This window comes from Microcaecilia unicolor, chromosome 7 (genome assembly GCF_901765095.1).
Source record: "Microcaecilia unicolor chromosome 7, aMicUni1.1, whole genome shotgun sequence".
NCBI classification, from domain to species: domain Eukaryota; kingdom Metazoa; phylum Chordata; class Amphibia; order Gymnophiona; family Siphonopidae; genus Microcaecilia; species Microcaecilia unicolor.
In genome coordinates this window covers 221,150,768-221,173,489 of record NC_044037.1, presented here as the reverse complement: position 1 = coordinate 221,173,489, position 22,722 = coordinate 221,150,768, and positions in this window count along the sequence as shown.

Here is a 22,722-nt window from a genome sequence, read left to right as displayed (position 1 = left end):
CTTTTTTACTAGTATATATATATATATTTTTTACCTCTTTAGTGGCTTGTTTCACATGAGAACTCATCTCATGATTCACTCAAATCTTCATCAGTCAATAATTTTTATTTTCACATAAACAATATCTTCATAGACTGAAATTTCTTATTCAACTCTATGATAGTGAATTTACATAATACTTATAAATTCACAAAGGGGGTCTTTTACTAAGCCGCAGTAGCGTGTTTAGTTCACAGTAGAAATCAGCTGGCGGTAAACGCAGAGATGCCCATGAGCTAAAAACGCTACCGCGGCTTAGTAACAGACCTCCCTAACTATCATAGAGTTGAATAAGAAATTCCAGTTTATGAAGATGTTGCTTATGTGAAAATAAAAATTATTGACCGATGAAGATTTGAGCGAATCATGAGATGAGTTCTCATGTGAAACGAGTCGCTACAAAGACCGTCTGAAGATCTGAAGAATGAAGCATACCAAAGGCTAGTCACAGGTGTAAATAGTCCAACAAAAAGATATCAACCATTGTTTGTTGAATGTTATTTCTGTTTCAAAATTGACTAACATTGACAAACACCCTCATTCTAAATTTAGCAACGAGACCACTGGACCACTGAACCATGGCCAGGTTAAAATCTGTTGATACCTAAATAATCTGCTGATACCTACGTGCATGTGTATGTAGTATGCTAAGCTATAGGATAATTTTATTATTTCTCTTTTTCTTTTTGTCTCTCTAAAGTGTTTAAAGTTGTAGTAATATATTTATGGAGCTATAAGTTATTTAAATTCTTTTTGTTATAGCCACTAATAACGTATGTTTAAATGCCCCATGAGAAGACATAAAGATGTTTTAAACTCTAACAGAGCTTCAAATATAACAGTACAGTTTTATTGTAAAGAAAAATAGCTTCTGAGAATTGTTCCAAGATGTTCCTACAATGATGCAAACTTGTAGGACTGAGATAAATTACTTCTGATAACATTTTCCTCTTGGAAAATCACAGATGAGGCTCAATGAGACGTTTTATATATAGTAGCAAACAGTCGTAGGTACATTTCATTTTGAAAGTCCCATCTGTCTTGCAGCCAGAACAGTTTTTGACACCAGAGACTGATTGCTGCATTTCATGTTACATAAAAAGGCAGCAAGAATTGATGTACATCAGATTGCTAAGGAAAATGCTGCTTTTACCTTTGGCAGAGTTACTCAGAGTAACAAAACTATTATTAACTACTCTGATAGATCACATCAGGTTTTTTTTTTGTAAAAATGTTTGGCAAAGTCCTTTGTGCTTTCTAAGTTTTTCATATAATATCATTTGTATTTATTCCAGATTGTCTTCTTTTAGTGGAGCAATAGCTCATTAAGAACATATTTTTAAAATCTTTTGCCATGGGGGATCCATGATGATGTCACATTAACGCTGATGCTATACAGCCTCCCTATTTTTCCCCAAGTTTCTTTCTTTCTCATTACTTAATGGGATGGAAGAGCAAAGGAAAATGGCAACGTTCAGCATCATGGCAGGCACCAGTGGTTAGAGGGTCAATGGATACCTTTGTCTCGACCTTTGGTGATGGATATTCCTCTAAGCAGCCTGCTTGGAGCTGAGATGATGGCAGGAGACCCCTACTCTCTCCTGGGCTTGATGTTATCCTCAGTCTGGAGGATCGAGTGCTCCTGCTATGACCATTGGGAGCTGCAGACACCAGGATATCAATGGCAACCAGTGAAGCTAATTGAAGTCACATTGAGCACATACAGCCCCATCCAGGAGGAAGGCGAGGCAGTCAGCCAGTGGAACAGATCACCTGGGGCTGTGCAGAGTGTTCAGTAGCTCATCTTGCAAGATGGATACTTTAATAGGGAAACAACCCTTGCCTCCACTGATGAAGCTGCTTGATCCTCTTTATGTACATTGACTCAGGTGAGAGCTGACCGGAAGCTTTCGAGTATTCTCCATTGTCTCAGAGTTGTCAGTTTGCAAACAGTTTGAGAATCTTATGTCCTCTGTTTCTAATATACAAAAGAACTTAAACTGTAGTCAAACAACAGGTTACAAGTTTAGAGGAAAAATAAGTTGTGTTTCAAGTAAAGAAGGAGACTTTTATTCATTATTCTGGAGTTCTGCATAGGAAACTGAAGGCCCTGGAGAATACTATAAGAAGGAACTTAAGACCTGTTGATTTTTCCACATGTGCCATCAATCCCACCACTGGATATGTTTAAAAAAACAAGTGAACACTGTAGCTCAGTTTCTGTTCCTCCCATAGCAAGAGCCTTTGACTTGCCTCAGGGTGCAAAGAAGGAGCCAGAGGATTTTAGACAGCCAGTTCAGTTGACTTTGGACAGCCTGAAATTGACTGCACTTTTGAAGGGACTGACTCAGGGCAAGTTTCTACATCTACGTTGTAAAGTTCGTCTGTATCAAAAGGGGGTGCAGCCATGGGCGCAGTACGGGAGAAACGGGGGGGGGTGGGGTTCTAAGAGTTGGGTGGAATGTTATAGAATCGTGGGTCAGTGCGCCCAACTTGGGTGCAAGGATTTATACCATGTTTCAGCAAGTGTAAGTTTGGCACCCAAAGTTAGGGCATGAGAATCTGTGCTAAGTGGTATTCTATAAAGAGCACACACCAATCTTTTGTGCTGCCCATTTTTGAACACTGTTTATAGAATCTGGCCATATGTCCTTTCACTAACTTTCCCACCTCACTTTTAAAGTATATTGGCATGTTTGGACTTCCTTTGATCTTTTTTATAGCATGAAATATATTTTATCTAGGTTTCTTCAATTGTATTTTTAAATAATGTTCATGCCTAATGTAAAAATTTGGCCTTGGCATCTGCTTCTATATTTTTTCCCTTTTTAAAAATTTATAGTGACATAGAGGGGCATAATCGAGCTGGGCGCCCATCTTTAAGATCGCCCATCTCTAAGGATGTCCCGGCAAAGGGGCGGGGCATCCCGTATTATCAAAACAAGATGGGCGTCCATCTTTTGTTTTGATAATATGGTTGGGGACGTCCAAATCTCAACATTTAGGTCATCCTAAATGTTGAGATCGCCGACCTTAGAGATGGGTGACCTTGGTTTTCGCCGATAATGGAAACCAAGGACGCCTATTTCAAAAACGACCAAATCCAAGCCATTTGGTCATGGGAAGAGCCAGCATTCCTAGTGCACTGGTACCCCTCACATGCCAAGACACCAACCGGGCACCCTAGGGGGCACTGCAGTGGACTTCAAAAATTGTTCCCAGGTGCATAGCTCCCTTACCTTGTGTGCTGAGCCCCCCAATCCCCCCCCAAAACCCACTCCCCACAACTGTACACCACTACCATAGCCCTTAGGGATGAAGGGGGGGGCATGTAGATGTGGGTACAGTGGGTTTGTGGTGGGTTTTGGAGGGCCCCTAGGGATGGGCCTGAGTCCGCCTGTCTAACGTGCACTGCACCCACTAAAAACTGCTCCAGTGACCTGTATACCCTGCTGCGATGGAGCTGGGTATGACATTTGAGGCTGGCATAGAGGCTGAAAAAAAATGTGTTTTATTTTTTGGGTGGGAGGGGGTTGGTGACCACTGGGGGAATAAGGTGAGGTCATCCCCAATTCCCTCCGGTGGTCATCTGGTCAGTTAGGGCACCTTTTCGAGGCTTGGTCTTGGAAAAAAAAGGGACCAAGTAAAGTCGGCCACATGCTCGTCAGGGATGCCCTTCTTTTTTCCATTATCGACTGAGGACGCTCATCTCTTAACCATGCCCCCGCCCCGCCTTCGGTACACTGCCAACACGCCCCCTTGAACTTTGGTCGTCCCTGCGACGGAAAGCAGTTGAGGACGCCCAAAATCGGCTTTCGATTATGGCGATTTGGGGGACCTTAGGAGAAGGACGCCCATCTCCTGATTTGTGTCGGAAGATGGGCGCCATTCTCCTTTGATAATAAGCAGGATAGTAACGTAGATGACGGCAGAGAGTCTGCCCACCAAGATAAACTCATATGTGCTATTTTATGTGTATACCTGACCTTGATTTGTATTTGCCATTTTCAGGGCACAGACCGTAGAAGTCTGCCCAGCCTTAGCCCCGCCTCCCAACCACTGGTGCTGCCACCCAGTCTCTGCTAAGCTTCTGCATAGCCCATGATAACTCAGGAAATATATGTATCTTAGACCCTCCCCCAAATAAAACATTCATTCAAACTCTTGAAGTGTAATCATAATATCATGTTGTGATCAGGTTCCAGTGCAAAGGTAACCATCAAAGTGGTTCTCTGCATAATCACCTCCAAAGATGATTGTAAAAATCAGTTACATCCAAAGTTGTCATCTCATCTCCCTGTCTCTCAGAGTTCTTCCCAGGAATGGGAATGTACGAAGCTCTGATTAACAGCAAGGCAGACGATCCGCAAACTCCAAGATGGAAACCAACGAAGCAGATCAGTAGTAAATTCAAACAAAGTTTATTAATAAAATAACATATAGAATATACTGCCCAACACAGGTCGTGTTTCGCCCAGGAGGGCAGAGTCAGGGGCTATTTATTGATGTTTACTATAAACAAATCCTGAGAAAAGTGTGTTCCGATAATATTTAAAGTTAGATGTCAAAAAACCCCAGCAAAAATCATGTAGTAGCATATAGAAGCTGTCATGCATTCTCGCCTCTTAATAGCCTGTGTCGGGCAGTATATTCTATATGTTATTTTATTAATAAACCTTGTTTGCATTTACTACTGATCTGCTTTGTTGGTTTCCACCAAAGCTCTTAATCAGGGTAGAATTCAGATAATATTCCCAACCCCACCATAAAATATTTATGAATCATATCAATAGCTGAAATCAAAGTTGACTGTGTATAAAGTTCAACTGAAGCAAATTTTTCTTCCCCAATCTGCACTCAAGATATTCCACTTTATAATGTAACAGCTCTTTCATCAGAGCAGCACTACCATCCTGCAGAGCCACTAATTTAGACTCTGTACTTTCAATTATCTCGGAGACATGCTTCTCCAAATTTTGAGCCTATTTGCTCTGTGCCAGCATAGAAATTGAAGTACCACTCACCAGTTGAGTAATCACAATAAATAGTGAAGTATTCACTCCCTGGATTTTTTTTTCCCATAGTCACGACAGCAGGTTGCAGAATTTTTCAACTTTTTCTTACTGCCACCCTGAGTAGTTGCCAAATTCCCTGCAGACAATTCAGCTCTCATGCGTTCAGTGGCAGAAAATGAAACAGCAACAGGCTCACCCACTAGCAAAGGTTTGGCATCTTCTCTGACTGGGTTTCTGGGAACCACTGTATCCACAGGGCTCATCGATGCCCCATTAATGCTGTAATCTGCAGGAAACACTGTGGGTCTGGCTCAGTAGGCATCTACAGTAAGCTGTTTAGTTGTCGGGGTAACTCCAGAGTCTGACGTGAAGGCTCTGTTATTCCTTTTCCTTCATAAGCATTGATATGTATGTAAAAGAAGATAGACTACCACAAGACACTGGTGTAACAATTCATTCTTGCCATACCTTGGATCTGCTGTATTATCTACCTCTTGTGGTGGGGTGATTAATTTCTATTTAGAAGGCAGCAACTATGTCATGCAAAAAGAAGTAATTGTTGACTACATATTATCTATATTTGTGGTCCATAGCATAGGAAGCAGAATGAGGTAGGGCCCTCCTCCCCCACCAATGGCCATAACGCTGGACTTGATACTTGATATGTACATAGAGGACTAGATTCTATATATGACACCTAAAAAATTGGCGCTGAAATGACATACGCCTAGGAGTATTCTTTAAAGTACACCTAAATTTAGGTCTACTTTATAGAATAAGCCTAAATTTCCATGTGGTTTATAGAATATGGAGAGTGTAAATGCAGCCCCCTAAATTATGTGCGGACCAGGTATATTCTGTAACCACACGCATAGATTATAGAAACACCAATGACCCGTCATTCCATGCCCATGGCCATGCCCCCTATTTAGTGACTTAGAATTTACATGTATTATGTTATAGAATATAGACAGTACTGCATGTAAATTCTAATTAATGCCAATTAGTATCAATAATTTCTTGTTAATTAGCAACTATCGAGGCTGACTGGCTTGCTAACTAATTAAGTTGCACAAGCAAATCCAGAAAATGACTGGATTTGTAGCATCCCATGGAAAATGCTTCCAATGCTGTGCACCTAGATTTAGTCACCAATGATAGAACATGCTTAGTTGATATTTCAGCACCAATATCTGTGCGCATCCATTTATGCCAATGAAAACCTGGTGTAAATCTCAGCACGTGGATTTAGGTGCATTGGGCCATATTATATGACTAGGATTCTAAATCTTGGAATGGCCATGAAACGCCCATAAACATGCCCCATTTTGCTTCCTTGTGTTAGATATTTGGCACACACCACCATTACAGAATACACTTAGCGAGTTGTGCGCCTAAATTCTAATCAGTGCCAATTAGTGCTCATTATTGCCTTTTAAGTGCTGATATCAGCACTTACTAGCTTGTGAATGGTGTGGTGTTCTATAATTCGCGCTTATTTCGGAAGGGGCCCTTTTACTAAAGGGTTGATGTGTGGCAACAGGCTTTCCATGCGTCAATCTGGAACTACTGCCAGGCTACCGCAGGAGCCCAGCGATAGTTCTCAACCCCAGCTTGTGCCATTTCCTGCACTACAAAAATATTTTCTATTTTTGTAGCGCTAGTGCTTACCTGGTGGTAATCAGGCAGCGCAACATGCTACCCGGTTACCACCAGGTTAGAGTGGGAGCCCTTACCGCCACCTCAATGGGTGGCGGTAAGTGCTCCCACCTAAAATGGCCATGTGGCAAGTGGTTTACTTACCAACAGGGCTTTTTTTGAGGGGGTACTTGGGGGTATTGAGTACCAGCACCTTTTCCATTGTCTGCTGCAAATGACCCATGGACCTCGTATTTTAATGAAAGAGCTCAGGCTCTACATACAAATTCTGCCTTGTGATAGATTCTGTGACTATTTGCAGTGGGCCTGGCATTGTGGAGTGCTCCCTCATTGATCACCCAACCCCTGAAGGGTGGCCTGGGATTTGAGTACTGGTAGCTTTTTCACTAGAAAAAACGCATCGCTTACCGAATAGCCATTTCTTTTCAAGATAAAAAGGCAGCCTTTTACCCGCTGTGATAAAAGGGGGCCTCAGTGTTTATCAAAAACTCCTAAGTGCAATTCTATAAAGCATGCATACCACTTATAGAATCACGCTAAGCGCATTAAGTTTTCAGTGCCAATTTTTAGACACTACTTATAAAAATTGTCCCTAAATGCATTCTAATGAGTGCACATTCCTAGTTTGCTTAGATTTACATGGGTAGGAATATTTAAACTGGAAGTGATTTTCAGATCTCTAAACACTCATATCTGGTCAGAACTTAATTAGCAGTCAGACCTAAAAAAGTGGATCTTAATGATTTTGTTTTAATTGCCAAATGAATTATTCATGTTTTTTTCACTATTGCTTTCAACGTTTCAATATAACAGTAGAAGGAATAACAGATTTCTCAGTTAATGGATTTTATTCCTCTTTTTTCATAACAACCATAGAATCTCATTAACAAAGTTTGCATGCACTCTCATTTATTAGAACTGTATCTATTTTCTCAGGGGCACAAAAGGTTTTGGAAGATTTACACACTGTAGTAAGAGTTTGCCACTAATACCTGTTATTGCAAATTTTTAGCAGTCTAAAAGGGCAAAACTTCTGCAGTGCTGGTTTTATGTAAAAGATGATGATTTTAATTCATATATATAAAGAAAACCAGTCTTACAAGTAAGCATAAGAACCTTAATTCTTAGGAGGAAAACGCCTCAAGAAGCACCTCTTGCCACTGTACTGCAGAAGGAGGGCTAGGACTTCTTCATCACGGGCAAAAAAACCTCCTAGTCTGTATCGCTTATTTATAGTCTTTTTTCAAAGGAAAGCCACCCGCTTTATGTCTTACATTAACTTTAAGCATAAGTACTTAGCTTGAAGGAGTATGCTTTCCTTCCGTCCTTCAATGTCACTCTGACCATGGTCAACGTTGGCCCCCGTTTCGCCTCTGCTGCCTCCGTTCATTCTGCTGACGGACGCATGAAGATGATGATTTTGACAGGAGGGGTAACAGCTGTCATGTTATCATATGCTGAAATGCAGAAGCACATCTGGAGGTTTAGTTACATTTTCATGATAAAAATCCCATGTTAATGCCCATGACTGTAACATGTGCTAACACATGGACAACCCTTCACCTCCATCCTGTGACTCGTTTCCACTTCCATTGATGTATTTGCATGATAATCCATGTCAATATGATCTTTAATATGTGCAAAAAGAACAAAAATGTGTCCACATGCCTTTCACAGGGAAAGACAAAAAGCAAGGCAAAGGTGGAAGTGAGACTGCACCAAATAACCAAGGCAAACCATGGGTAAAAGGCATTCAAAAGTTTATTTGCCAGTGGTAAACCTGACCCAAAGAAAAGACCCAACATAGGCCATGTTTCGGCTAAAGAGCCTTCCTCAGGGGTCAAATCCTTTCAAATCAGTAAACTTCACAGAATTGTGAAAATGTGTGGAACAAACGTACTCCAGAAGTGATGATTTCACTTGTGGAGTGTGCGCTTCTGCTAGCATAACAAACCATCAATTGAGCAGTAAGAATTTTTTAATAGGTTTGAGTGTTAATTTGAGATGACATAGGAAATGTCATTGGTAAATGAGAAGGAGCAGAAAAAAACCCACCAAATTTTGTGTGTCATCAACAGTGCGCACTACAAATAAGGCCAGATTCTATACATAGCACCAAAGATTCAGCGCCGATAAAATTTGGCGCGCAATCCTATTCTATGAAGGAGGCTTTGGAATGAGCAAATAGGATGCTGAATTCTTTTTATGTTCATAATTTTTATTAGGATGCTGAATTCTGTACTCAGCTTTGGGCATCAGGACTTATGCCAGCTGAAACCTGGTATAAATCCTGGCGTGCAAATTGGGTGCAGAATCCCACTATTCTATAACACTGCCCACATCTTTTGTGAATGACCCTAACCCACTCGTGCCCCTCCTATGGCCACCCCTCTTTCAGGTTGTATGCAGTCCAATTGTTACAGAATAGTACATGGCTAGATTGGCACCAGAATCATAATTAGGACTAATTAAGTGCTTGTTAGCTCCAATAATTAAATCATTGGAGTCCGTTAACAAAATATTTTGGGTGCCAATCTGGAATCCATGCCCAATTTTTGGTGCCCTTTATAGAATCGTGAGGTTTGCATGTGTTGTTCATGGAAGAGTGCACACACTTTCCAAATAGTGCACATATGCGCAAATAATTATGCATGCACCCACTAATGTGAAAGCGTCCTCATGCTTTGAGAATAATGAACACTATTTTGGAAGAATGCCCGCTGTTTCAGAAAGAGTGCACACTCTTAACACTGATCCTGTGATGATGTAATGAAAAAAAGCCATCTGAATAAAATGAACATTCCATCTGCACCTCTACTTTTTAATGCACATTAACACTTTGGTATACTTTAAAACCTGTATTTAAACAGCTAATATGCTCTAGTAAATAGGCTTCTTAGAAATCAACCCAAATTTTTAGGACCAGAGGAGAAAAAAGTCTCTGTATTTATTTATTTTATTTATTTAACACATTTATACCCCACATTTTCCCACTAGTTGTAGGCTCAATGTGGCTTACACAAGACCATAGTGCAAGCTACAGTTCAGTAATTACAATTAAAGTGTAAAAGAAAATAGTAAATGTAAGGAATCAAATAGGATAAAAAGATAAAAGTATATGAAGGTGGTATAGTCCATGGAATTTGTTGAATCAAAGAAGAGTAACATTAGGTTGAATCATTGAGGTAAGCTCTTTAGATTATTTGTCTGACTTTTTGGATATTTTTGTTTGCTTTCCCCTCTCTCCCCACCATCTACAGCCTCTCCTCTTTTGCATGCTTCCCTCAGTTCTTCCATCCGGGTCTGACTGGAATGACGGTTCCTTATATTTTAGGCACCCAGGTGACAAGGTACCTAGGATTTTCCCAGTTGGGAACAACCAAATATAAAAAGCTGATGATCCAGGAATTTCCAAGAGAAAATCTTTCATTGTAAAATACCTTATGATTTTTTTTTGTGTTACATTTGTACCCCATGCTTTCCCACCCATGGCAGGCTCAATGTGGCAATGGAGGGTTAAGTGACTTGCCCAGAGTCACAAGGAGCTGCCTGTGCCTGAAGGGGGAATTGAACTCAGTTCCTCAGAACCAAACTCCACCACCCTACCCACTAGGCCACTACTCCACTCTTAACAAATGTACAAATGTTAGGAATTATTACGAAAGGAATGGAAAACAAAACTGAGAATGTTATAATGCCTTTGTATTGCTCCATGGTGCAACTGCTCTGTAGCTTAGAGAAGAGACCACTGAAGGGAGATATGATAGAGGTATATAAAACACTGAGTGGAGTGGAACAGGTAGACATGAATTGCTTGTTTACTTTTTCCCTAGGACTAGGGGTCATGCAAAGAAGCTACTAGGTAGTAAATTTAAAACGAATCAGAGAAAATATTTCTTAATGAGTAATTAAACTCTGGAATTTGTTGCCAGAGAATGTGGTAAAAGCAATAAGCTTAGCAGGGTTTTAAAAAGGTTTGGATAATTTCCTAAAAGTCCATAAGCCATTATTAAGATGGACTTGAGAAAGTCCACTGCATATTCTAGGATAAGCAGCATAAAATCTGCTTTACTGTTCTGGGATCTTGCCAGGTACTTGTGACCTGGATTGGCCACTGTTGGAAGCAGGATATTGGACTTGATGGACCTCTAGTCTGTCCCAGTATGGCAATGCTTATGCTAGGTTATGGTCTAAGGTACAGTGGGTTGGCAGGCTGTTTTTCCAGAGTAGCTGCACCACTGTAAGACAGTCTTTTTGTGGATCATTTCCACAGAGGCTGCAGAGATTCATTACTTGGTGGTATGTCTGTTGCCATATTGAAGAAGATTGCTTTTATAACCTTTTTGGCTTCATCGCCTTCATTGGTTGATTATTGGACTTCTAAAGAAGGCCACTGCACTGAAACATGGCCCATGTCGAGTCTGTATCTCCCAACCACTGTACATCATAAGGTGTTTTGCAAAAGAAGTTTTCTATCTTTGAAATTCTTGGATCATCAACTTTTTATTTTGGTTGTTCCAACTGTTTGTTTCTTTTGCTATTCATATTTACATTTATTTCAAAGCATAGTATTTTCAGATATCAATATACCTTCTTCTTAGGTTTATTATTTTTTTAATCTACAAAAATGTATGATAAAAAAACGTTTTACTAATATTAAAGACAAAGAGAACCATTTAGCCAATTTGACGTGCTAACTGGAAAAAATATTTTGGGCAAATAGACCAAGAAGCATTTACGAAAAGGTTTTTTCCTTAGTATCTATGGAAAATTTCCTTTGTAAATTTAGTCCAAATGTTCTCTTTTTTTCTTATAAGAATGGAATTTTGCTAGCCAGACAGCAAATTATTAGCTACCAGTCAGAGGCTGTCCCTTCACACTCTGTATGTGTACAGGTGTGTGTTGCCCTAAAATTAAAGTAAACACAGCATGGCTTCTGAGACCAGACAGAGGCAGACAAGGCTGGCAGGAAATAGAAGCCACATACCACTGAAAACAATTTGACAGTGGAGGAAGTGGCAGAATCAACCTTACATAAGCATACTCTGAGAGAGACTGGGGGTGGGGGAGATAGCGGGAAGGGAGATGTTCTTCCGAACCACAGATTGCTGCCAGCTCTCAGTAGGTGAAGACCATGAAATAACAAAGCATTTCCCATGTGTGTTTTTCATTAGCACTGTTTTGTTTTTCTTCCAAACACTGTGGAAACAGAACAGAAGCTCTGGGATCAGTCAGGCTTGCATTAGTCTTCTCCGATGGAAATAACAGCTGCATAAATAGGAGGGGAATCTTCACAAGGATTGTTTCCAACACCTTTCTAATGGAAATGATTTGCAAAGCCTATCTTATACATTTGCTATATAATTAGTGACAAAGTATGTTAAAGATTAAAGCATTGCTCCACACCTGAATGTTCCATTTTATATTCGGTCTGATTCATGTGATCAGCCCAGGTCAAAGTTCAAATAAACAACAGTTCATATAGGAAATGGATTCATCTATGTTGATCAACTGAATGTGGTTATCTTCTATTCCCCGCTAGGCATCTTATTTTAGGTTAGGACTTTGATTTGATATCTAGATTGCGTAAAGTTGAGATTTCTTTCTATTTTATTATTTGTTTTGACATTTTCATAATCTGCACAATCTACAGTTCATGGCGCCGTACAAAATAAACTTATGCAGTTATTAAAACAAATACAGACAAATAAATTAAATCTTAAATCATCAAAATCATATTAAAAGCAGCAACCATAGCTCATGACTCAAAGGCCAGCAAAAAAGGGAAAGCTTTCGGCAGTATATGTTTGAGGGAGAGAATTCCACAGCATCAGTCCTGCTGCTATATAAAATATGGAGGAGTGAAAAACATCTAACTGTCTGCTTAAAGATGGTGCATCTAATATTAATTTTTCTACAGAAAGTAATGCACGAGTCAGTTGATACATTTGAAATGTTGAAGCAAGTGCAACTGGGGCCAAGGCATTTAATATTTTGAAAATCAATACCAAAGCTTTAAATTGATTTCTCTATTTAACTGGAAGCCAGTGGAGCTCTTTCAAAATTGGTGAAATATGAGTCAATGTAAAAGATCCAGTAAGTAAGTGTGCTGCCAAATTTTGCGTCACCTGCAGGGATTGCAGTAAATATGCAGGACCTAATAATGATGCTTTACAATAATCAAAATACAGCAGCATGATTGTCTGGACCACTGTTATGCAAAACTTTTTTTTAACATTCGAAACACTTTTAGTTTAAAAAAAATAAGTTTTTTTATAATACTTTGAATTTGTATCTGAAAAGTCAAAGTAGAATCAAGACGCAGACCAAAATATTTCAATTGTCTGGTAATTGGAATCTTTATACTATTTATATCCACACTTAATGGATGATCAAAAAGTTTTTTCTGATGCCAAATTTATACAGATCATAATCCAGTGTTTCCACTATAGATCCATCAATAGGAACCACAAAATGAAGGTCATCTGCTTAGAGCCAGTATTGGACTCCCAAAAATGGCAACAGCCTACAGATGGGAGTCATATAGACGTTAAATAATACTGGTGAAATGGCAGAGCCTTGAGGAACTCCAGAAGAGAGAGATTTCCAGGAAGAAAAAAAATTTGATTCTTGTTATACTTGTTGTTTGTCAAAACAGACGAGAGCCATTTTAATACCTTTCCTGAAATACCAATGGATTCTAATTTATTGAGCAACAATCCATGATGTATTGTATGAAAGACAGCTGAAATGTCAAGATCTACCATAAAAAAAAAAATCTCCTTGATCAAAACTTGCTCTGATAGTATCATACTGAAAGTAATAATGTCTCCATGGAATATCTGGGACAGAAGCCAAACTGATAATCATCTAAAATGTTTTGTTATTCCAAAATGTCCTGTAATTGATTTAACATCAATTTTTATAAAATCTCTGCCAAGATTGCCTGGCTCGCTGTTCTGTTTTCCAAGGCCTTTGCTTGATTTATATTTCTGAGAAGTTTGCTATCTTAATAAATGTGGGGTCCTTTTACGAAGCTGCAGCAGAAGGGGGCCTGCGCTGGCATCGGTGCATGTTTTTGACATGCGCTGAGGCCCCCTTTTACCACAGCGGGTAAAAAGCAGGGTTTTTTTAATTTAAAGAGATGGACACGCAGCAAGTGAAGCACTTACCGCATACCCATTTCGAGTGGAAGCACTACCACCACCCATTGAGGTGGTGGTAAGAGCTCCTGTGCTGCCCTTGTGGTAACCACTGCCATGTACGCACCAGAGCTACAAAAATAAAATATTTTTGTAGCACCGGAAACGGGTTTACTGCCGCTTTGTAAAAGGGCCCAATGTGCATAGACTCCTGTTTTCCTTTAAAGAATATGCTCCAATCAGGCACCCTCTAGGCACTTATATTTAGGCACACTGTTATAGAATTGCCCTTCATATATAAAAGAGTATATTTGTGGGTGGTAATTGATCTTCTAATTGAAGGCCTTCGAGCACTGATTAATCCCATTCCCCAAACCCAGTATCTAATCCCCAGAGCTCTAAGAAGGAGGGAATGCCATTTCCTGAAGGAATAGGGATCCTTTGTCCATCAAGGTGAGTGCCGTTGGCAAGTGGAGAGGATCCTGGCTACAGCAATAGTTTATAAATTTCATACCTAATTATGCCATAACACATAATTAGAGGTTCAACATGACGGAGAAGTTCTTCTGAAATGTTCTCCACACTAACAGATAAATTACTTCAGAAGTATAGTTTTAGGCTATACTGGGTCAGACCAATATCCTACTTCCAACAGTGGCCAGTCTAGGTCACAAGTACCTAGCAAAAAAACCAGTTAGTAGCAACATTCCATGCTACCAGTTCCAGTGCAAGCAGTGGCTTCCCTCGTGTCTGTCTCAATAAGCAGCCTATGGACATTTCCTGTAGGAATGTGTCCAAACATTTTTAAACCCGGATATGCTAACCACTGTTACCACATCCTCTGGCAGTGGGATGCACTATCCTCTCGCACATAAATTGAGGCATGGGTCCAAAAAGGGGGTGTAGCCATGGGCAGATCAGGGATATTCCTTTAATTTATGCACATTGTTGTAGAATAAAGGGGATCTGTGCCTAATTTAGGTGTGGGGATTTACACCAAGGTTTCATTGGTGTAATGTAGTTATGGTTTATGGTGCTAAATGCTATTCTATAAATGGCACCTAAAGTTAAGCACCATTTATAGAATAGCATTAAGTGCTATTTTCTCAGCGCCAATTTTTTAGGCACTATTTATAGAATTCAATCCTAAGCATGTGTTAACACATAAGTGCTCTTTTAAAGTGTGGCTGCACAGCAAAGTGTGGCAACCTAGAACTACTACTGGCCCAACACAGCTGCTGGCAGTAGTTCTGCCTGGAGTGTGCATCATTTCCTGTGCTACAGAAAATAATTCCGTGATTTCTAGCACGGCATTAACCCAGCGGTAACTGGTGCTGACTGGTTACCACAGAGTTACTACAGGAGCCCTTACCGCCACCTCAATGGGTGGCGGTATGTGCTCCACCCCACATGGCCATGCAGTATGTATAATCTTACTACATGGCCATGTCTTTTTAGGGGCTTTTTACCCACTACAGTAAAAAGGGCCCTGGGACATAGCAAAAACGGCTCCAGCTGTTACCGCAGGGCTCTTTTTATCGCAGATTGTTAAAAGGCCCCTAAATTTAAAATTCCATAAACAGCATGGACAAAACAAAAACTTTTGTCTTGCGCACCCCTGGTGTAGTCCTTTGCTTTGCATACAAAACATATTTTTAGTTTTAAACCTATCACAAACAATACAATATTCATACTTTATGTTCAAGATACATCAGGAAACAAATGAACAACTTGTAATCATAACATAGAGGTAGCCATCACTTTCTCTTTAGCTTCCTCCCTCCCTACTCCCAGCTATTTCTCTTTATCCATACCTCTATATCCCTCCCCGCAACCCCCCGTCTGCCCTTCCTTACCCCTCTAATATTCCTCCCCCCTGTAACCTCCCTCCCCCCTTTGTCCACCCCCCTTCCAGTTATAAATGGGTTTGATAAAGTTTAAAGACAATTCAGCCTTCAGATAGAAAACAATTTCAAAAAGTTTGAAAGTTTTCTAAAACCCTCTTTTTTCAGATCAGGACAGTAAAAGATGGCAAATACATTGATAGTTTCTATCTATGAAAATTAAACGAGAACTGTATTTATCTGACTACAAATTATATGCTAATGATAAAATGGGAGCTTATCCCAAATTTGCCCCTCCCCCCAGTGGAGTTAAAGCTCCCCCATCACAGACACAAACCGATCACAACTTCCCCAGCCCTCCTCCCAAGCATAATACCCACCATACCCACCCAATAACCTCGTTCTCACTCCAAACCCCAGATTTCACCTAACCATCAAAATAAAAAAAAAAACCATCTTGCCCTTCTACTGGCCTGGATCTCTACCCTTACCCCAAGTAGTTTTCAAATATATAATGGGGAAGGGTGAACCCCAGTCATTCCAGCCCTGCCAACATTAGGATTCAAAAAGATGCCAGAGGCCCAAGCCCCGCTTTCATCCTCACAAAAACAGAACTGCCATACAAAGCCTAAAAAATAGCCAAAACATTATCAATCCATTAGATAAAGGAAGTTCTGTGGTGATTATGGATACATAAAAGTATATAGAAGAAAGACATTGATGGCTCACATATAGCCTGAGGTATCCATACAGAAATTCACTATGTAACTGAAAAATCTTATTACCACATTTTCAAAGCAGACATGTTTCATCTGAAAAACCTGATACCAACCCATCCTTTTCGTGACACCTTGCACATGCAATCAGTGCTAGATTTAAGATGTTGTCATCCATACTCAAGACTGGAGAGTGATGAGGAGAGATGGTTTCTTTCTCAGAAATTACAGAGCACAGTCCTAAAATAAGTGGAATCAGACTTCAGTTTATCTCAGGTGTCCTGTATCTTTAAAATTTGTACCCTACTGTAAGCAGTTGCCTATATTATCTACGCCTAAATCCAGGCATACTTGTAACCTGAGATCCATTTGTCTGGAAACAGTGGCATAGGCAGAAAGTTTTAACAAGGTGCAACCTCTTGGACCCTCACAGCCTCCTGTGCCCCCTGCACCCCCCAGTACCTTTAAATCACTGTGCTCCGCTCCAGTCTTCACCTGGGCAGCAGCAGTAGCACTCATAGACTACCTGCGGCCTGCATCGGGGCTTTCTCTGTGAACATCCTGATCGTCACAAAAGAGGAAGTTCCGTCAGAAGGGGCAGAATGGTTCATAGAGAAAGTCCTTGTCCAGGCTGCAGACAGCCTATGAGTGCCACTGCCGAAGCTGGGGTGTAGACTGGAGGGATATGATTTTAAGGCATGGGTGGGGGGGCAAGGGTGGTCTGACGGGGATACATATGCAACACACGCACCTGGAACAAATAGGCCACTGTCTGGAAACCACAGCAGATCAATATATCTGGTACTGGCACAGACAGAAGAAATATCTGGACTTATGTGGGATAATTTTATAAAGGTTTTTCCACATGTAAAGACTGTAATGTTTTGCATGCAAAAAAAAAAAAAGTCTTATGTGGGTACACTAGTGTATAAGTACGTACAGCAACAAGACATATATACATGCCACGTATAAGCATTCTTGAGGGCTTAATGTGGGTATAGTGAGGCTAGAATTGTGATGTGTATGCATATTCACACCAGTGTTGTCATTTATACCCTACAAGAGCTGGTTCTAGGTGTTCAGTTTTAGGGGGTGTTCATATCATTTCCTATGTTGTTAACAGGAATTTCCATTTAGTTCAGAGATTTGTCTGCTTTTCATTACGGGAACAATTATTTATTTATTTATTTGTTTGTTTGTTTGTTACATTTGTATCCCATATTTTCCCACCTATTTGTAGGCTCAATGTGGCTTACATAGTACCGGAGAGGCGTTTGCTGACTCCGGTGTGAATAAATGCAGTGATGTTGTGGTAAGATAAAGTTCACGTGGCAGAACCACATTAGGGAATCATACAGTGGAAGAGTTGTGCTATGTCCATTCCGTACTTTAGTTTTATTGTGTTGCAGAGATCAGGCATTTAAGTTGGATCGGTAGGGTATGCTTTTTTAAACAGGTTAGTTTTTAGTGTTTTCTTGAAGTTTAGGTGGTCGTATGTCATTTTCAAGGCTTTTGGTAGTGTGTTCCACGGTTGTGTGCTTATGTAGGAAAAACTGGATGCGTAAGTTGATTTGTATTTAAGTCCTTTGCAGCTTGGGTAGTGCAGATTCAGATATGTTCATGTTGATTCGGATGTGTTTCTAGTGGTAGGTCGAACAATATTAAGAGTGCAAACTGTTTTGGAAAGAACAGTATACTCTGTCAGAAAAAGTGTGCATTCTTCCAAAAGTATATGCACTCTTTTGAAAATCTGTTCACTTTTTGCAAAGACACTCTTTCTCAATAGTGCATGCATGTCCACAGTTTTCACACATGCACACTGATTTGTGCATGCATGTATTATCAGGAAAAAGTACGCCTTCTTTGCCAGTAGAGCAGGGGGAGACCGAGATTAAGTAACCAATGTTTAATTATGAAGAAGTGGAACCTGTGTAAAGTGCCAGATTCAACTCTGGCTACCTTGTTGAGCAGATTGACATGTACCAGGCAGATTTTTATCTGCCAATGTTTACTATGTTAGTGTATTATTATTTTACTATGAGGGTATGTTTAGGAATAGGGATTAAAGTGAGCTCTTAATTTTTCCCTTATTCCTCCTTCCTCACAAATAGCAGATGAAAAGCATGTTGGCACTTTTGTAAAGTACAGGGATGCACAGTTTTTCAGGAAGCTTTCTTTGAAAATTACCTGGGTACAGAAATACCTGCTTATCTTCCAACATTTCAGCTTACTGAAAATTACCCATAAGAAATCTGACTTGTCTAGGAGCCAGTGAAAGAAAATGACAAACTTCTTTCTGAACGGGGTGTGGGGAGTGTAATATTCTAAAGCTTTTTCTTTTTATAGTAACACGTTTCCATTCTCATTCATAAGCAGTCATCCACTCAATGTAGTGCAGCACCGCACTTCCACTGGCTGACGATGGAGACACAACTGTCAAACATAATGTCTTTTGCTTGGTGCTGATAGGAACACTGTAACCTACTTGATCAATGCAATTTATCACAAGATTCAAGCAGTGACAGCATTTACTTGAGAGCAGGCTGATAAAGTTGCAATTATCTTTAATACTGTTAGCCATCTAAGCTTCTTTAATCTCACAAGTAAGGATTAGTTCCAGAGCCAGCCTCTCGTCTGCTGTGATAGAATCGATACACTGCAGTATTGTCCTAAACAACAAAATTAAGTGGGATGTATGTGGCTTCATATCCAAGTTAGTTTTGGTTTCCTCAGCAGGACACAAATATTTTATTTTAATGAAGTGACCAATATTTAAGCCATATTACCGAAAATATAAGTAAATATAGTATAACCTTCTTTGAGTGCGATCCGTTGATCCGCTCTTCGACCGTTGATCGCTGCAGCTGGGCCATTGGGCCTTTTGGACCTGAGTCTCCTGGTTGCTGTGTCCGACGTCTGGGGAGCTGGTGTGGTCGGTTGACGAGCAGCTTTCGTCTTCTCCTTCTGCAGCCTGCTGTTTGGACTCGGCAGCTCTCGTCTCCTCCTACCTCACTCGAAGAGTCATGGCCTTCTCATCGTTGGAGTTTGCAGAGGCAGACTCAGAGATTCAGCCGATTCCTGAGCTTCATCATAATGCCTGCAGTCCTTTCTATCATCAGATTTGCAGATCATTTTTTCTTTGTTGCCTTCATCTTCTTCTCTCTTTTTTCTGTTTCTTCCCCTCCCTTCTTCCTCTGTGCCTTCCTCTCTACTGACATTGTAATTGTTTCTTCAGTTCTTTGAAGCCGCTTTGAGGCTGCTCTCAGTGGTATAAAGCGGGGTATAAATGTTCTGAATAAAATAAATAAATAAATAAAATAACCATCCCTTTTTCAGAACTGGTTACCCAATGCATATACATGAAAAAGTAACAGAAATGCTCAAAAATTTTGTCTAGGCATGTATATCCACAAGCCAGGGCTGCTGAGAGGTGAGGGGTAGAGGGGGCAAAATTCCCCAGGCCCGGCCTCCAAGGGGGGCACAGCACCCGCTTGACACTAGCAAGGCTCTCCTGCTCCTGTGCTCTTCTTGCACAATTGCATTAGCACTGCTGTGCCAGCCACAGGTCTTTCTTCCTGCTGTGTCCCGCCTCCAGTGTGAAGCACTTCCTCTTTGGACATGGCAGGAAGAAGGTCCTGTGCAGTGCAGCAGAGTGAAGCAGGAGAGGAAAAAAGCAAGCAGGCCTGGAGGAGGGGCATGTGGGGGCCAAGAGTGGCGGGGTGGTGGGCCCAGAAGTGTGTTTGCTCCGGGCCCCCGGGCCCAGAGGGGTGCTTGTGCCAGGCCCAGATTTGTCTCTCGGTGGCCCTGGCACAAGCTATGTGATATGACACAAAAATAAAGGGAAAATACATTTCATAAAAACGTATTCTGTATTGGTAGTACTATAATTGTTTTATAATATGGAAATGTTAGAGACTGAAGCTTTGAAAACAATAGTATGTATGAACTCTAAAGTCCCTCTAGTCTGCTTAATTTATTTTCGGATCCAAAATCATAGACCTCAGCTGATTCTGACTTTCCTTTCACATCTTCATAACTAAAGATCCTCTTTGCTTACCCCATACTTCCTTAAAGTCTGTTGCACAAGTACCAAATCATGTATCACAGAAAACAGTAAAGAAACAGCTCTGTGAAGTAGTTTTTGGTGACCAGATCACTGCAAGAATGACTTTAAAATCCAGAGTACGAGACATTTGGAGGGTAGTTTTATAGGGAGAACCTAGTTTAAGATATGAAGTAACACCTCTAAGGTGCTATTTTATAAAACAAATGGGTGCCGTGGTGCTCATTTTCAAAAGAGAAAAACATCTCAAAAAACGGCACAAAGTGACAGATGCACATTTTTCTTCCCAAAGAGTCTAAGGTGTGATTTTCAAAAAGGTAGAATTGGGACATTTTTCGTTGAGTTTGTCCAAATAGCAAGGAGCATGTTGGAGGCGTATTTTGGGCGGGACTTGGGTGGGTTTACAATCTCAACGTTTTTCAGCTACATGGAAAAGAAAAAAAGATCCAGGGAAAAAAGAAGTACATTTTTATCTAGACCTGTTTCAGTCACGACTAAGACAGAAAAAGGTGCCCGAATTGACTAGCTGACCACTGTAGGAAGCAAAGCATGACTCTCTCTTAATCCCCCAGTGGTCACTGACCCCTTCCCAAAGATGTGACAGTGACAGTAGATACGAGGCTTTATGAAAGCTCTAGATATTATGGCCATTTCTAAGACAGCAGTAAGCAAGTGAATAGAGTAGCCTAGTGGTCAGAGCAGTGGACAGTGAACAATGTGACCCAGGTTCAATTCTTTCATTTCACTACAAATATGTGAGCCCTCCTGGAATATAGAAATACCCCCTCTGCCTAAATATATAAGTGACTTGCATGCCTGAGGGCTACTGTAGAGGTGAACCTTTAGGTACAGTAGGTTTGCTCTGTTCCTGGAGAGCTCACCATACAATATGATGGAGTTTAGGTGAGATTTGTATCTGGGTCCCTTTAGGTGAAGTACTCAGTACCCTTCTCCACCACCGCCAACTCCAGGCTCCACCCTTTCTGCCTCACCTCACCCTATGCTTGGAATAAACTCCCTGAGCCCATATGCCAAGCCCCCTCCCTGCCCATCTTCAAATCCTTGCTCAAAGCCCACCTCTTCAATGTCGCTTTCGGCACCTAACCATTATTCATCTATTCAGGAAATCTAGACTGCCCCAATTTGATTGACTGCACTTTTTTGTCCTTTAGATTGTAAGCTCCTTCGAGCAGGGACTGTCCTCTGTGTTAAATTGTACAGCTGCGTAACCTGGTAGCGCTTTATAAATGTTAAGTAGTAGTAAGTAGTAGTGAAGTCCACTTCATGGACCAATAGGCTGTCTCTCAGCACTGCTGGGATATCTGTGTGACCAGTTCACTTTGACTGCTGCCAGCAGATGTCTATGGCTTGTTTTTCTATGGTTTTCCCTGGGACATTTTTTTTCCAAAAATGGTACTTACAGATGGATGTGTTCAGCCAGAAAATGTCCAGCTCAAAGCCATGATCAAACCAGAAAGTTAGACATTTTTCTGGTTCAGTTGTGGCTCTGTGCTAAATCCTGGACTGAGACTTTTCAGCAAAACATCCCAATTCGGACTTAGACATCATATTGAAAATGCCCTTCCACATGTCTTTATGAAATACTAGTGTGAGCAGCAAAATATCATGCCTACAATATAGATGAAAATATAAGCACCTTTAAATGTTAAGGACCCTGTTCTAGAGGTGCATTAGCATGCATTTTGTAGCATGTGCTAACCATGTACATGCCCATAATATTCCTATGGGTATCTACATGGTTAGCACACGCTAATTTTTAGCATGCACTAAAAACACTAGCACACCTTAGTAAACAGGGCCCTAAGTATGTAAATAGATTAGCATATTTTATGAGGGAATTATATAAGATGTGCCTGCATTTAGGTGCGAATGATGCACGTGAATGCAGAATAGGTGGCAACTGAAAAGGGGACATACACGTGAGAGGAGCATGGTGGGACATGGGGTGTCACCCATCAATGCATGCATCTTTTAGAATACTATCATATATGCATGTTGATTGAAAGATCTAGGCACACCCTCCTACATCTGCCATTGACGTGGCATAAGTGGGCGCCCCTTCTTTTTGGCGCGCCAATGTGGGTTTGTGCTAGCATTCTATAACAGCATCAGGATACCCTGGTGCCTTAACAGAATTAGCGCTCCCCTATTAAGCCAAACTGTGCCCTTCTATCCTCCAGATTCTATAAATGGCGCCTAAAGTTGGACGCACACTTGTGTACC